The sequence below is a fragment of the Struthio camelus genome, chromosome 16 (assembly GCF_040807025.1).
Source record: "Struthio camelus isolate bStrCam1 chromosome 16, bStrCam1.hap1, whole genome shotgun sequence".
NCBI classification, from domain to species: Eukaryota; Metazoa; Chordata; class Aves; order Struthioniformes; family Struthionidae; genus Struthio; species Struthio camelus.
Window position 1 is genome coordinate 5,634,057 of NC_090957.1, and position 15,451 is coordinate 5,649,507.

General features: G+C 62.7%; 1 protein-coding gene across 1 annotated transcript in view; it reads left to right on the forward strand.

The window, feature by feature from the left end:
- The first annotated feature begins 501 nt into the window (after window positions 1-501).
- LOC138061270 (maestro heat-like repeat-containing protein family member 7) overlaps window positions 502-15,451 on the forward strand; it is a 114,771-nt gene continuing 99,821 nt past the window's right edge. The window contains exons 1-2 of the mRNA XM_068910332.1: window positions 502-529; window positions 1,110-1,419. The gene's annotated coding sequence lies outside the window, so the exon portion shown is untranslated. The remainder of the gene's footprint in view (window positions 530-1,109; window positions 1,420-15,451) is intronic.

Below are 15,451 nucleotides of genomic sequence, written 5' to 3' on the forward strand. Positions count from 1 at the left end.
GCAGGGCCCGGCGGCGGCGGCCTGCTGCGTGCGCGGGGGCCGGGGCTGGCCCGGGCGGGGCCCGTGGGCGAGGGGCGTGCGGCGGGGGCGTCTGCGCCACGGCCGCGCCCCAGCAGCCTGCTGCGCTCCCTGTGCCGGCGCGGGGGGCCCGGCTGGCGCCCCGTCCCTGCCATGGCCCCGCCCCTCCGCCCCCGGCCCCGGCCCCGGCCCAGGAGTTGGGTGCTGCCGTGGCCCAAAATGGCGAAGCAGGCGATTCCCCCTGAGCGCAGGAAAGCGCTTTTTCCCCGCGAGGGCGGTTAAGCAGTGGAGCAGGTTCCCCGAGAGGCTGTGGAGTCTCCGCTGCAGGAGAAGCTGCAAAGCCGCCTGTGCTGGTGTGGGGCAACGTGCTGTAGGTGCCCCTGCTGGAGCGGGGCTGGAGCAGAGCATCTGCAGCGGTGCCTGCCACGCTCAGCTGCCCCAGCACGGCCCGGTCCTGCCCTTCCTCTGCCTGCCGGTGTGGGGCGCGAGGGGGCCCGGCAGGAGCGTGAGGGTGAGCGGCGGGGCTGCAGGGTAGGGGGCTGGTGCGAGGGGGAGGGCGGCTGGGGAAGGGGTTGGGGCTGGCAGTGGGGGTTCGGGCATCTCCCTGGGGTTGGTGCTTGGGGGCTGGTGTTGAGGGCAGGGCTGGGGACGAGAGCTGGCTGCATGGGGTGAGGGGTTGGGTGAGGCGTGGGGCGAGGTTTGGTGGTTGTGCTGCGGGTTTCTGGTGCTTGCTGTGAGCGTTGGCTAGCTTTGTGGGGGAGTGGGCTATGGCAGGGGTGAGGGCTGGGGTGACGGCTAGCATTTGTTGTCTAGGGCTGAGGGTTGGAGATGCCGGTGAGGGCTGGAGCAAGAGTTAGGGAAAGGGGTTGGAAGTCTGGGTTGTGGCTGGAGGGTTAGAGTTTGGGGTGAGGGATGAGAGGAGGGGATTGGGGCAAGAGGTACGGTGGGGTCAGGTTTTGAGGTGGTGCTGGTGGTTAGTGGTGAGCAGGTGAGTGCGGCCAGGCGTGGGCAGCCGGGGATGAAAGAGGAGGGAGCTGGCCATGCGGAGCCGCGCGCGGCCCCTCGAGCTGCCTCGCCCTGCCCTGCCCCAGCTCCCTCCTGCCCGGGGCGGCCGCGCTGCGGCCCTGGAGCCCCTGGCGGCGCCGGCTGCTGCTGCTGGAGCAGCTCGCGCAGCAGAGGTGACCTCAGAGCCGCCCCCGGCGGGGCCATTGTGACCCCCCCCGTTGTGACACCGGCGTCGCTGTCAGGTGCGGGCAGTGTCCGGGCGGACGGCGACGGGAGAGGGCAGGAGCGCGTGGAGCTCGAGGAGGAGCCCCCGAGCGCAGCCGCGTCTTTCCCTGCCGCCCCGGCAGCCCCGCGGAGTCGAGGCGTTTGCCGAGGCCTTGCCAGCTCCTGCTGCGGGTGAGAGCGACGGGGCCGGGCTCGGCAGTGCCACGGGGCTGCGGGGGCCCTCGGCCGTGGCGGGGGCAGGACCTTGCGGCAGGGGCTGAGGCGCAGGAGAGCTGGCTCCAGGGCCGGGACGGGCGCGGGGACCTTTGACTGCGCTGCCCCCACCCCCATGGGGACCCTCCCCAGCTCTGCATTAAACAAGTGTCCCCCTCCTGCCTCTGCTCCGTGCCGCAGGATGGCGGAGAGACCCCCCAGCCGCCCACGGGTGGCCTGGGAGCAGGAGTACGGCTGCCCGCGCCGGGCATCCCAGGAGCAGGACAGGGTTGCCGAGGAGAGCAGCTCTGCCTCGAGGCCCTTGGAGGGGTTCGAGTCCCAGGCGTGGCGGAGAGGTGAGTGAGCCCCCGTGGGGCTGGGCCGGGCTGGGGTGAGGGCCGGGAAGCGCACCCTGCTCTGCGCCGGGCTCCCATGTCCCCAGCACGTGGTGTCGGGGTGCCCGGGGTGGTGGCACAGCGGTGCCCGGATGCCAGGGCCCGCTCGGGGCTTGGGAGCTGGCCCCAGCGCAGCATGCGCCCAGGAGGGAGAGCGCAGATGGACGCAGCTCCTGCTGCCTGGGACGGGCAGCGAGCGGCAGCTCCGTGGCAGGAGGAGGGATGCTGCCCGTCTGGCAGCACGTTCCCCAGCCTGGTGCGGTTGAGGTTTGCCCTGGCTGGCTGGCTGCAGCAGGGCAGCCCATGTGCTGGGCACTGTGCAGCCTTGAGCAGCCTGGGGGAGACTGCGTGCCCGGGAGCAGGCCCATGGCTGGCCGGCGGGCAGAGCTCACTGCGCGGCTCTCTGCTGCCTGCCCTCCATCTCTGCAGTGCTCCCGGCTCTCTTCCTTTCTCAGGTGCAAGGTTTTCCATCAGCAGCTGGTCCGAGCTGTCCAGAGAGGATGAGGAAGCCTTGGACTTCATCCAGGCCTTTGTGGGTGGCCGAGAACAGGTAAGTGCAGCCGTTTCCATGGGGGCTGTGCCTGGGTCTCCCTGCGGGTCCGCCCATGTCTGCTGGCAGGCTGCTGGGGAGGTGCTGGCTGTGCAGAGCTGCTGCCGTCCGGGGTCCCGCCCAGCACTGCAGCCCCCTGGCTGCTCTGGTCCTGCTGGCCTTTCCTGTCCCCTCTCGCACTCACTCTGTCTCTCTTCCCCGTCTGTCAGCAAGAGGCGCAGAAGCTGAAGTTTCTAGCGTCCATCGGCACCCTCTGTGGAGGCAGCAGCGCCAAGACCTTGTCCTGGGGCCTGGAGGTGTTCTGCTGCCGACACGAGCTGGCCGAGCATATCGAGGTGAGGGGAGAGGCAGCAGGTGTGAGGACAGGGGCAAGGCCAGCTGGGCCCTGGGTCTGCTGGTGCTGGGTGATGGCAGTTGCCGCGCTGACTGCCGGTTGTGCTGTGCAGGTGCTGCTGGAAGAGGAGCCCTTGGAGCGCCTGGGCACAGCGGTGCGCCAGCAAGCCATGCTTGCTATCACGGCAATGAGGTAGCTAGCAGAGCCCCTGGTTTGGCCAGGACCTGTGCACAGCATGTGCCTGATGGCACCGTCCCTGGCTGGGAGGTGTGCACCATGGTGGGAGGAGGCTGGCGGTGCTGTCTGCTGCGCTTCTGCTCTCCCCTTGCTTGTCAGTAGGCTTGTCAGTAGGGCAGATGGGAGGGCAGAGGGTTGCCTGCTGCAGCTCCCCAGGGCCCCTTGGCTTGTGGTGCAGAAGGGGAGGCAGGTGGTAGAGAAGGGGGGAGGCCTAGCTGCCTGGGCTCTCCTCTGGCCCTGGGCCAGTTCATGGAGGGAGGAGGTGCCTCCCTGCAGGGCTCCCTCACGTGCTCTCTGTAGCAGCCGGGGGACTCCTGCCCCAGCGGCCCACAGCCACCTCCCCAGGGCATCCAGGCACTGCTCCCAGCACCAGTGTCCAACAGGCATCTCTCTCTCTCTCTCGCTCTCTCTTTGCAGTGCAGTGGAGCCGGTTCTGGAGGGCAAAAAGAGCAGCCTTCTCCATGCCTGCTTCAAGAGTGTCTTCTTGCTTCCTCCAAGAGAAGACATGGAGACCGTGGACATGTCCCTCTACTCCAAGGTAGGTGCTGGGTGAGCTACAGGGAGCCCGCCAGCCCCTCTGGGCTTGCCCCTGGCTCCGCTGTGCTGAGAGGTGACTGTCAGCTCCAAGGCTGGGCAGGATCTCAGCTTTGTTTTCCCACCCTCCTGCCTTCATGCCCTTCCCGTGGGCTGGGCCATGGGCAGTGCCCAGGGGCTGGTCCGTGCACAACAGATCTCCTGCCCTGAGGCCTCTCGTTGGCCCGTGCAGGGCAGCGGGTGTCCTCGCTGGGCAGCAGGGGTTCAACTGAGTCTGCTGTGGGTCAGAGGCAGTGGGGAAGGAATGCCACAGCCCCCTGTCCTCCTTGCAGACCCTCGATGCCATGGACAACATGTTGGAGGTGCTGGTGCTCAAGTCGGCCACTTCCAGCCTCCTGGAGCTGCAGAAGATCTTGCAGGTGTGGCATTTGCAAAGAGTGGGCTGCATTGGGCCTGTTCCTCAGCCCAGAGGGAAGTGACACCCTCGAGTGGACATTCCCCCCCCGAGTGCCATGTACAGGCAGCACGCTGCAGGCAGGGGGCGTTTCTCGCTTGGGTGAGCGGAGGTTCCCCACTGGGCTCTTCTGTGAGCCCAGTGTCCCCTGGCTACAGCCCAAGTCCCTTCCCACCCCAAACATCCTCCAGGCTCTTGGGAACACCTTGCCCCCATGAGCACTCCTGGGCCACCTCTGCCCCCAAAGCTCTCCTTGCACCAAAGCAGTGGGAGGAATGTCACCCTTCTTCTCTAGGCACTGCACTGATGGCAGCTGGTGCTGCTGCCCCCCTGCCTCCGCGTGCCTTGTGCTTTCCTTGCCAGATCGGAATGGGGCAGAGACCCACTGGGAGCTGCCCGTGCTGCAAGGGGAGCCGAGCCCGGAAGCTTGGTTCTTCTGCCATGCCAGGAGGCCGGAGGCCAGGCTGCCCACTGCAGACCCCTAGGGAAGGTGTGGCCTGAAAGGCGTGCCATCCTGAAGAGGGCACCCGGGGCCATGTGCATGGCCAGGAGCAGAGGCTGGGAGGGGGCTTAGGTGTGGCTGGCTGCCTGAGGGCAAGGTGGGCCTTGCAGGCTGGGGCCTGTAGGGGCAGGAAGGCCATTCCAGGCTTGGCTCTAGCTCCGAGGAAGCCTTGGTGCACTGTAGGACTGCAGGCAGGCGCTTAGCAGAGCTGCTTCTGCTGGAGTGGGCGTCAGCTCCCCGGGCAGAGCAGTAGCCTTTCTCCTTGCAGATGCTGCTGCCCTTCACCAAGACGGAGAGAGCAGCTGTGCGTGAGAGGGCCGTGGGGAGGATTGGGAGGCTGAGCAAGTTGCTGGCCAACTATTCCTCGCTGGAGGTAAGGAGCCAAGCACCGTGCAGCCCCCGCTTTGGCCCTTTGCAGCAGCCCAGAGCACAGTGCAGCTCAGGGGGTCCCTCGGAGGGAAGCGTGGGCACAGGTTAAGGCACTGAGCAAGGCTCTGCCCTGAAGCAAAGCTCTTTGGCCCTCTCTCCATGGGCTTTTCTCTGCAGTCCCTTTGTCGCAGGAGCCAGCTGTGCCCCCAGCCCTGTGCAGGGGAGCAGTGCGCGCGGAGCATGATGTGAGCTGCAGCCTGGCAGTGCTGCCTTTGCTGGGCTGCTGCTTTGGGAGGCAAGGCCTGCAGGGCCCTCGAGAGCTTTGGCTCCGCTGGGATCCATGCCTGGGCAGAGTCTTGGCTTCAGGGCTTTGGTGGCGACTGCCTCCCGTCAGCCCTTCTACCTGTCCCACCCGCCTTGCCCAGGTGTGGCACCCCTTTGGAGGAGTGGATGAGAGCCCTGCCTGCTATGGGAAGATCCCCGTGCCGATGCTGGGACAGCTGGTGGGCTGTCTCATCCTTTGCTGTGCTTACGAGGATGCGGAGACCAAGGGTGGGGCCTTGGATGCTCTTCATTGCCTCTTCAGATTCATCGTGCAGCGAAAACGTAAGAGAAGCTGTGCTGGGCTGTGTGCTTCTGCACGCGGCCACGCTGGCAAGGCCGGGGAAGGCATCGCACTGCCTCGGCCCCTCTGCTCAGTGAGGCAAAGGAGCAGGAGGCGCAGCTGATGTAGGAGCAGGGGAGCGGGCTGTTAGTACCTGTCCTGGATACCACTGGCCTGGAAAACGCTCAGCAGCCCCTGCTCAGAGGCTACGGCTTGTGTCGGGCTTCGCACCGGAAAGCCCGTGAGGCTTTTGGTACCCTTTGAAGCAGTTGCCCTTCTCTGCCCTGGAATAGGCCCCGACCCTCCCTGGGAATCCTGCTCCCCATCCATTCGTGGCATGCCCTTTGTCTCTGCCAGGCTGGTTTCTCTCTGATGCCATGAGTCTGCCAGCTGCAGCTCTGCATGACTCCTGCTGACCGCTGTGTCTTTCTGCTGCTGTTCAGGCCGGGCGATGCTGCAGGATGATCCAGAGTATGTGGAGCCCCAGAAGGAGAGGGAAGCCGACAATGAGCTCTGCCTTTCGTGGACGAGCAACATGAGCGTGATCATGAGGGTGAGGAGCACTTCCCTTGCTGGGACTGTTGGCCATGGGGTCCTGAGGAGACGTGGATGAGCAAAGGGATGCCTAACGAGTGGGGCTGAGGGGGCCTTGGGGTTGATGCAGAGGTGGTGGTGGAGAAGGAAGCAGCTCTGAGTGGCACCTAGAGTACTGGTTGCTGCCTGGTAGCAGCCCTGCTCTCACTGCTGTGTCTCCCGCTGTCCCTGAGCGGGGGGACTAGCCAGAGGCTTGGCTCCAAGAGTCCCAGCAGCAGCTGCAGCCTGCTGGCCACCGGCAAGCTAGGGTTGCCTGCAGAGCCAGTGCACTGTGAGCCTGCTCCCGAGCATCCTGCCTTGCCCTGGTGGCCCTCTGGCCACATGCCCCATGCTGCTGCTACCCAGCACAGCGCGTGCTCCTGGCTCTCCTGGGCCACGGTGCCAGCACTGCCCCGCACCTCTCTCCAGAGCCACATCCACTGCTTAGCTAAGCAGCAGTAGTGCGGCCCGCAGCGTGACATTTCTTCTCTCCTGGGTCCTTTCTGCCCCAGCTGTTTGTGAAAAACCTGCAGCCTTCCAAAAGGACAGACGTCATTGTCACAGCCATCGAGGGCATGAGGAACTGCAGCACCTACAATACGGAGGTGGCTTCCCACATGCTGACCATGTTCCTGCTGGACGCTTTCTCTGTGCTGGAAGATGTAAGGAGCCTGGGGCTGGCGTGCGTGGGGCTCGACCCTCTGGGGCGCTGTTTCCCCGCCGAGAGCCAGTGTTCGTGGGCAGCGGAGCCCCTTGGAAGGCAGCAAGGAGCGGTGGGAGTGGTGGAGAGGGAAGGAGAAGTGAGTGGGAGCTGGGGTATTGGCTGCTCTCTGGGAGCAGCCTCACCGTCCGCCTTGTGTCTTCCAGGTGCCACGCATCATAAGGTGCCTCTACAGGAACGTCAAGTATGTGAGGGAGCTGTCGGCCCGGGTCACCCTAAACAAGACCCTTTGCCAGCTGGCCTGCTTGGAGCCCAGCGAGGTGACCGTGAGCCTGCTGTACTGCTCGCCACTGTGCAACAGGTATGGGGCCCGTCAGCCTGGACGGGCTCCAGTGGCTCCTTGGCCATGGGGAGAAGGGCCCAAAGAGGGCCAGAGGCAAGCAGATGGCCAGCACACGGCTGAGGGGCAGGGCCCTGTGTCTCGCCCACCGTTTCCCAGCCCTGGTGCCTCAAGCAGGCCTTGAGGAGCCAGAGCTGAGCAAGTGTCCCTGCCTTGAGCCGCAGAGCGCAGCGGCTCTGCACGCTCCCTGCCGCGCAAGGGGCTTCAGCTTGGTCATGTGCTGCCTGCCTGGGCAGGACCCTCTTGGGGCTGCCAGGGAGGAGGGGGTGGGCAGGGGCAGGGCTGGCACACAGCTGGGGACCTCCAGGGCTGGCCCAGGCTACGGTGCTGCGGCCAAGGAAGTGCCACTGACAAGGCGCTCTGGGCCTGCAGCACTGCCGTGAGCATGTGGAAGGTGCTGATGGATAAGCCGATGCTTGCGCCGGACATGCTGCGGGAGCTGCTGAGCTTGCTGGAGGAGCGGCCACTGCGCAAGCAGTCCAGCTCCGACAGGGACAACAACTGCATCCTTCCGCTGGCCGTGAGTTAGGGGACGAGGCCTCCCGTGCCCCCAGGCTGGTGCCTGCCTCCCTGGGCCCCCTCCCCCTCTCCGCTGCCCGTGTGCCCCCAAGCAGGGACCTCTCCTGGGCCCATGGCTACAACATGCCCAGCGCCAGGCCTCCGACTGTGCCAGCACACAGGGCTGCCAAGTGCTGCCTGGCCTCTCTGCACACCAACAGCCAGGCTGGCCATGCCCAGGAAATCTCCATCCGACGCTGTCCCTGCATCCGCCGACCTCGCTCAGCAGGCTGGAAAGCCAGGGTCGGGTTGGGGGCAAGGTGAGGGGCAGGAGTAGGGCTCCTGCAAAACCTGGGCAGGCAGCACGGCCTGGGACAGGGAGCCTGGCCGAGCGTGCACGCTACACGAAGCCTGCCGAGGTGATGGTCATGCTGAGGCAGGAAGGCTCACTGTGTACAACCAGGAGCTGAGGCCCAAGAGCCTGCGGGCGCTGGCCCTGGTCAGGCAGCCAGGCTGAGGCCTCCAGCTGCATTTCCCATGCTCCAAGGCTGTGCTCGAGCCTCCCACCTGGAGGGCTGTGGAAGCATGCCGGGGACTGCTCGGGAGTGAGAGGTGTGACTGAGTGTTTTCTGCAGGCAACGAGGGCACTGTGTGAGATCATCCGGGAGCCCGTCTGCCCAGAGGCGGTGAAGGCGTTTTTCCCCCAGCTCTTCCTGGCGCTGCTCTTGCAGATGGTCTTCACAGCAGAGTTCAGCCACCAGGAAGCAAATATCTTCTTGAGGGAATGCCAACGGGATGAGTCCCGTCCCACCAGCCACGTCAGGTGCTCGATCCCGCTCGCCCTGTCTCTGCACTGCACCTGGAGGCAGGGCCGGGCTGCCAGTGTGACCTGGGCTTTGCTCTGCATGCAGGTGCGCCGTGCAGGCCATGAAAAGTCTGCTGCGCTGCGCCCACTATGAGACCGTAGCCGTGGCTGTTGAGAGGAAGGGCGGCTGGGACCTATTTCTGCATGCGGACACCTCGCAGAAGGGAGTGGTGGTGCTGGCCAGGTAGAGCCCTTTCCGGCCTGCTCTGGCCCAGCACCTCTTCCCTGGCTGTGGGGTGTGCCTCCCCATGTGCTTCTTGGTGGGGGAGGGGGAACGCCACTTCTCCAAGAAAGAGGCTGCAGCCTCAGCCCTTGTGGCAAGGGCTCGCCCAGCAGAAGGGCCCTGGGAGCTGCCATGCTGCGCAGCTTGGAGAGCTGCTGGGGGAGCAGGTGGTGTTAGGAGCTGTGGGAGAGGGTCGCGCGCAGGAGAACCTGGGGAGGGCCCAGGGGCACAGGAATCCAAAGCAGGCAGGAGAGGGGATGTGTGGGCAGGCCATGCCGCCTGGGCAGGAAGGCTGTTTCTCCGGTCTCCCACCAAAAGGAACGTAATGATGCCTGACGCTGACTTTCTAATGGCAAGGTGTGGTAGGGCAAGAGCAGTGCTCCATGAGCAAATGCCGCTGGCTGCAGGAGCTGCGTGCCAAGCAGAGCGATGCCAGAGGAGGTTTGCCTGCTCGGCTGAGGCCCAACACTGCCTTCTTGCCTCTGACAGAGCAATGAGGGGGGCTGCCAGTCACCTGCGTCGCTGGATCTTCCGCCAGCTGGCAAGGCTGCTGAGGAGGGAGGACCAGTTTCATCAGCTGCCCGTCATGGCTTTCTTTGTCGAGGTGGGCCTCATGGCAAGCAGTGCCTCTCTGGAGGGGCCTCTAAATGCTGTGCTCGCTTGTGCACATGCGTGTGGGGTGATGCTGGTGAATGGAGCTGGGGCAATGCATACGCTCCTGTTAGTAGCCCCGGCCTTGGCTCGTTTCTGCTGGGCGACCACTCGTAAGCACTTGTATTTTGTGCCTGCTTTGTGGCAGCTGTCTGTGTTCAATTGCTCCTCCAAGGGATGAGAACAAGAGGCTGCGGAGGGTTCAGGGGACGGGAGGAGGAGGCGAGCAGTGTGTGCAGTGTGCCGTGAGGCGCAGGGCTGTGAGCAGGGCCCAGGGGTGTCTGCACAATGCCTGCTGTGTTTGGGCTGAGCTTTGTGAGGGCCTGGTGCCCTTGCCCTGGATGGTGGGTGGGATGGAGAGCTGCACGCTGCGGGCAGTGCTGCCGGCTGTGCCAGTCTTTCAGTGCTGTGTCCATTTCAGCTGCTGGAATGCCCTGACCTTGCCGACATGGATGAGGAGGTCCTGCCACTCGTCCAGGGTTATGCGCAGAGTGAGAGCCTGGAGATGCGCAGACTGGCGTTCAGAGGCCTCGTGGCCCTGTTGAATAGACCCAAGATGGTGAGGAGGGGGGCAGGCGGGTGAAGCCATGCTGGCAGCCTGGGGCTTGACAGGAGACACTGGGTCAGAGAGTGGCTTGGACTTGGCTGGCAATCCGGAGGTGTGGTAGCTGCTCCCAAGTCTCCGCTGCCCCATTCATCTGCCCCGAGTGTCATGCCAGGCCCTTGGCCGTGCTGCACAAGGAGAAAGGCACCAGTGCCCAGCGGGAAGATCTGGGAGAGGGACAATGAGCTGGAGCACAGGGCCGGGCTAAGGCAGCCAGCTGCTCCTGGGCCTTGAGGCAGCAGCTTTGCTCCCTACAGAGGCCAGTGCATGCTGAGGGCCCCCTTGGAGATCTGTGCCCTGCACTGCAGCCTCTGTGCCCAAGGCCTGCGTGTGTGCAGAGCCCTGGCCCTGGCCACTGAGCCCTGATGGGAAAAGAGCAGGCAGAGCACTTTTGGGCGGGCGGGGGGGGGGGTGTCTGGCCTTGCTTCCCACAAAGAAAGTTGTGTGTTTCCCACAGAAAAGGAGAATGCAGAGCCTGCTCCCAGACAGCATGGAGTGGCTGCAGGATGCTTGCAGGGAAGTGCGTGTGGGAAGCCTGATGCTGCTGAGAAACATCCTCAGCTACCTGGAACAGAAGGGCTCCAACCCGATTGTTCTGCAGCTGGCCGAGAAGCTTCTGCCTCGCTTTGATGACATAAGGCTGATGGGAGAGCCGGGGCTCTGCTGGTGTGTCCGGGGGTCCGTATGCGTGGTCTGGGTGCTGTGTGCCCCTCTGCATGCGTGCCTGTTGGCACGTCCCCACACAGGCCCTGCTGTATGTCAGGAAACCTTTTGCCCTGTGGTTCTCAGCCCATGCCCTGTGCTGGCCTTGGTGTCCGGGGCTGTGGGAGTAGAGCAAACCAGCCCCCTGTCTGCTCTCGGCTGCTGCGTCTCGTGCTTGACTGTGTGCGGCGCTTGCCGTGGCCTGGGGCAGCGATGAGCAGAGAGGTAGGAGCAGGCTAGAGAGCGAGGGAGAGGCCGTGCCGCGGGGCTGTCCCTTTCTGTCCTCTTGTTGTGTGCGGGGGCCCTGATGGAGGCCTCGGGAAATCCAAGAAGCTCCCTCCAGAGGGAGAGGGAGACAGAGCCCAGGGAGGCTTGTCGTGCTGCTGCCGACAACCCTCATTGTCCAGGCTGCCTCAGCAGAGGCTTGTCCTCAGCTCCGACCTCTGGCCGGGCTGGGGGACAGTTGTGCCCGGAGAGGACGAGGCCTTGCCACGGCAAACGCTCTTGTCAGGCCCCGTTCCTGGAGTCGTTGCTGAGGCCTCCCCTCCTCTCCTCCCTGCCTGCAGGAAGACAGCAGAGTGCGAGAGCTCTCCATGCTCCTCTTCAAAGACCTGCTGGAGATTGTGGTGGGGAAGAACAAACGGAACCTGAAGCAGCATGCACAGAGGAGCCTGGTGCCGCTCTTCCTCCACATGAGTGACAAGGTGCAGAGAGTGGCCCAGGTAGGGAGCAGTGTTTTGGGGAAGCAATGCTGACATGCCGTGGGTGGAGGTGAGCAGCAAGGCAAGGGCTGCTGCCAAGTGTGCCTTGGAACGCATGGCAGCATGAGGTGCAGCTTCCTGTGTGCCGAAGGACAAGGCAGAGCTGCCTCTGCCTTCAGGGAGGGCCAGACCTAGTGGCACGCTGCGTCGTGCCATTTGGGGCTGGGAAAGGCTGGGAGCCTTGCCAAGACGAGGGGGACCCAGGGTGTCCTGCCGTGGCTGCGGTGGCATCTCCTGGTCTCTGTTGCTCTGCAGGCCTCTCAGGAAGCCCTGGTGAGCGCTGCACAGTTCCTCAAGTGGGAGGAGCTCAAGCAGCTGGCCAGAAGAGCGGAGACATGGAAGATCGGGGAGTGCGTGGTAAGGACGTGGCCAAAGCCCCCGGGGCCGCGGCGGGATGAGGCCTGCCGCCATGGCCAGTGGGCAGGGTGCACAGCTGTGCCCCTCACGCACTGCTGCAGCCCAGAGCCCTCTACTCTAAGTGCCCGCTGGGGTGCTGAAGGGGCCCCTGGCCTGGCTGGGCCTTGGCAGAAGCATGGCGGGGATCTCAGCACCCGCAGGCCCCGCTCTGCCCTCTGCTCCCTCTGAACCTGGCTACCAGCCAGCTTCTAGCTGGGAGGCGTGGACAGGAAGAAGGGGAGGCCGGAGCTGGGAGGAGGGACAGGCCTGGCCTTCTGGGGAGGCTTGGTGCCAACCCCCTGTCCTTGTGCTGTCTGCAGCTGCTGAGGGACAGGAGCAGAGCGGAGCAACACCTGCGCCAGAGCCTGCCTTACCTGGAGAACCCGGACGCATCCTTGCGGGAGGCAGCTGTGAGGTTCATTGGTGAGCCACAAGCCCAGGGCCATGCCTGCCCACCCAGACGGGCACACAGGAGGGTCTTCAGTCCCTCCCACTGTCCCTGGGTCCTGCACCGTGGGGACGGGGCTGGGGCCAGCCTTGCCCAAGGGGAGCAGGCTGCATGGCCAAGCTGGCAAGGCCAGAGGGGAGCTGTGCTGCTGGGGGCTTGCTGGGGAGTATGAGGGGTGAGCGGAGGTGTTTGCCTAGGGCTCATCGGGCAGCAAGTGAAGAAGCGGAGGAAGGAGAAGGTGCAGGAGCTGTGCACTGGTGAGTGAGAGCAGCGCTGTGTCAGGCAGCCCTGGCAGGGAGGAGGGAGGAGGCTGGGAAGTGAGCTGCAGTTCACTGGCCTGCCCCAGGTGAGGAAGGCTCTGTGTCCCTATGTGGGGGAGAGCAGGGGGTATTTGGGGCGCATCTGGGGCTTGGCCGACCTGCAAGTGCCAGCTGATCCATTTGTCCTACCTGCTGCCTCCTCCGCATGGGAAGAGCTGAGTGGGGCTGGCCCTGCCTGGGGGGGGATTCCTGGGATCTCTGCAAAGGTGGGAGTCTGTTCTCAGCTCGGTGCCTTTCTCTCGCAGCCCTCCAGCCCCTGGAAAATGATGCGGAACCTCTAGTCCGTTGCCTGGTGTCACAGACCATCATGAACCTGAGGGTGCCAAGGAGAACATCAAGATTCCACCTCGGAGCACTGTGTCCCTGGCTCCCGAGAGCGTGGGCGAGGTGGCACCCTCCCGCCAGGACGTGACTCTGTTTGAGCAGAGCTGACGCAGCTGTGCCAATGCCATGGTGCTGCACACCACGGACACACACACACAAGTGTGCTGGAAGGTCTGGCTCATTGCTGGCATCTCCCGCAGCCCCAGGACAGCTTGACTCCTCAAGCACAGCCCCTGTTGTGCTACCGCTTCATGGCTTTGTTGGGCTTCCCGCAAAGATACAGCCCCGTTTCCTCAGCCGGAGTGAGTGTTCTTTTTTTAGGGAGCCAAAGGCAAGGGGCAAAACTTGCTGCCTGCATGAATCTGGCTTGTCCTGGGGGGGACGGGGTGTCCACTCGTTCCAATATGCCAGGCCAGCGTAGAGCGGCCTGACACACTTTGGTTTTGCTGCAAAGCGTCAACTGCTCTGCTGGCCCACAATAGCCAAGGGAAAGGGGGAGAAAAGCTTTGGCCTCCCCTGCCCTCTCCAGTCACCGCAGGGCAAGAGCAGGCCCCTGCTGTCTTCAGGGCTTGCATCTCAGGTGGAAGGGCAGAGCTGGGGTATGACATGCAGCTCTGTTTCTATCGCCACTGCCTACCCTGCGCATGCAGGCCTCAAGGCCGAACCGTCCATGAACTCCAGAATCATTGCTGAGCATGTAACGGCCAAACCCATTAAAAGCAGCTAATAAAGATACACAGCTCGCTCATGGGGCTAAAAAGTAGACTGCAGGGGACAAGATGGGATGCACCTGGGTTGGGGTTGACCTCGGAGGAGATAAGGGACTGTGGGAAACAAGGACATGGCAACCAGTGTGGGCTGAAGGCCAAGACCAACCAGAAGGAGAGTAAAGAAGACTCAGTAAAGAAGATTGGGGGAGACCTTCCCTGGCAGGTGGGAAATAAAACTGTAAAGGGTCTAATTAGGCCAGAATTCCTTTGTTCAAGGTCCCTCCCTGGAGGCACCCAGCTCCAGCAGTTACTATGCTGCACCATCATTTCAAGAAATAAAATTTTGCTGCTAGATGTGCGTGAGGCTCTGCTTCTTGGAAACCTAGGATCAAAGTGTTTCCACAGCACTTTGGCACCCCAGATGGCAGTGTAGCCAACCACCATTGCACCCTCTTGGCTCCAAACATCCAAATTTAGAAAAGGAAAAGGAACAAAAAGGAGAAAAAAGCCGTTACAGTCAAATCGATCCCTAGCTAGTTAGCTGTCCCTTTATGTCAGGATGATTGTCCATCTTACAATTAATGTGGGGGTTAACCCAAGGAAGGATCCTTCGATTCTAAGAAATGAGCTCTGCTACAGCTTATATTGGAAGATGAAAAGCCTCACTGAATGGATTATTGGTATGTGTGGGGATAATTGGATGTGGGACCGGCGAGATCCAAGGAGGACAAACGGCACCCTCTGTAAAACTACTCTTGCTGCAGCAGATATAGGTGTCCCAAATAACGCCCCAGGAGCTACTGCTCCGCCTTACACTCCTCCGGTGGCGCCTCCCGAAGATCTGTCTATCTGTCCCTCTCCTCCTCTTACTCAGACTTCCCCTCCTCCCGTGGCAGGCCTCCATCCTATGGTTGCTAATGTTTTACCTAATGCAGCAACACTACAAGCGAGTGCAGTGGGGGCGGGGGGGGGGAGCTAACCCCCCTCACGTGGTACTGCATGTATTTACTAGCCAACCCTGGAGTCCGAGTGACTGAGCATTGTGGGCAAGCAAAATGCCCAGGTTGAGGGAGGATGCGGAAAGGAGCGCTCAGCTGTTTTCTAATAGATATGCACTGGGTATAATCCAAACTGGCGGGATACCCAAGTACTCTTGAGAGAGTTGTTCTGACCAAACTGGCGGGATACCCAAGTGCTCTTGAGAGAGTTGTTCTGACCAAACTGGCGGGATACCCAAGTGCTCTTGAGAGAGTTGTTCTGACCAAACGAGCGAGATGATAAAATAGTTAATAAAGAGGCAAAGTTTGTACAACAGACTGGGGGAAACACAAATCGTTAGCCAGCAAATGATTCAAATTGGGATTACAATAACGCAGGGGACAGAGTCGCTTGCCAGACAGGACTCCGGAACTTGGTAGAAGCTATTAGAGCATGTAGCAAATTAGGAGTGGATTGGACTAGAGTGCAGGAGCGTAGACAGAGCTTGGACAAAGAGGCCAGGGATTTTGGGGGACGACTAGGGCAAGCCTTGTTGAACTATGGGGGAAGGACTTTCCAGAATTGGAATGATGCACTAGCCATTAGTGTCTTTGTCCATCAGGCCGCTCCGGATAGCCCAAAAGAGTTGAAGGAGCACATGCCAGGGTGGCAAGGAGAAACTTCACAAAGGATTTTAAGCGTGGCAGTATTGGTCTATGACGGGCGAGAGGAGAAACAGCAAGGGAAGCAAGCAAAGGAACGGAAAAAGGAAAACCAAGAAGAGGCTAATCTCTTAGCAGCAGCTTCAGCACGGAACTTGCAAATTAGAGGAAGGGGTAGAGGAAGAGACAGAGGAGGCCGAGGAAGGCTAGGGCAATGCCAAGGGCAAGGACGAGAAGGGGACAGGAGAAGATGGGC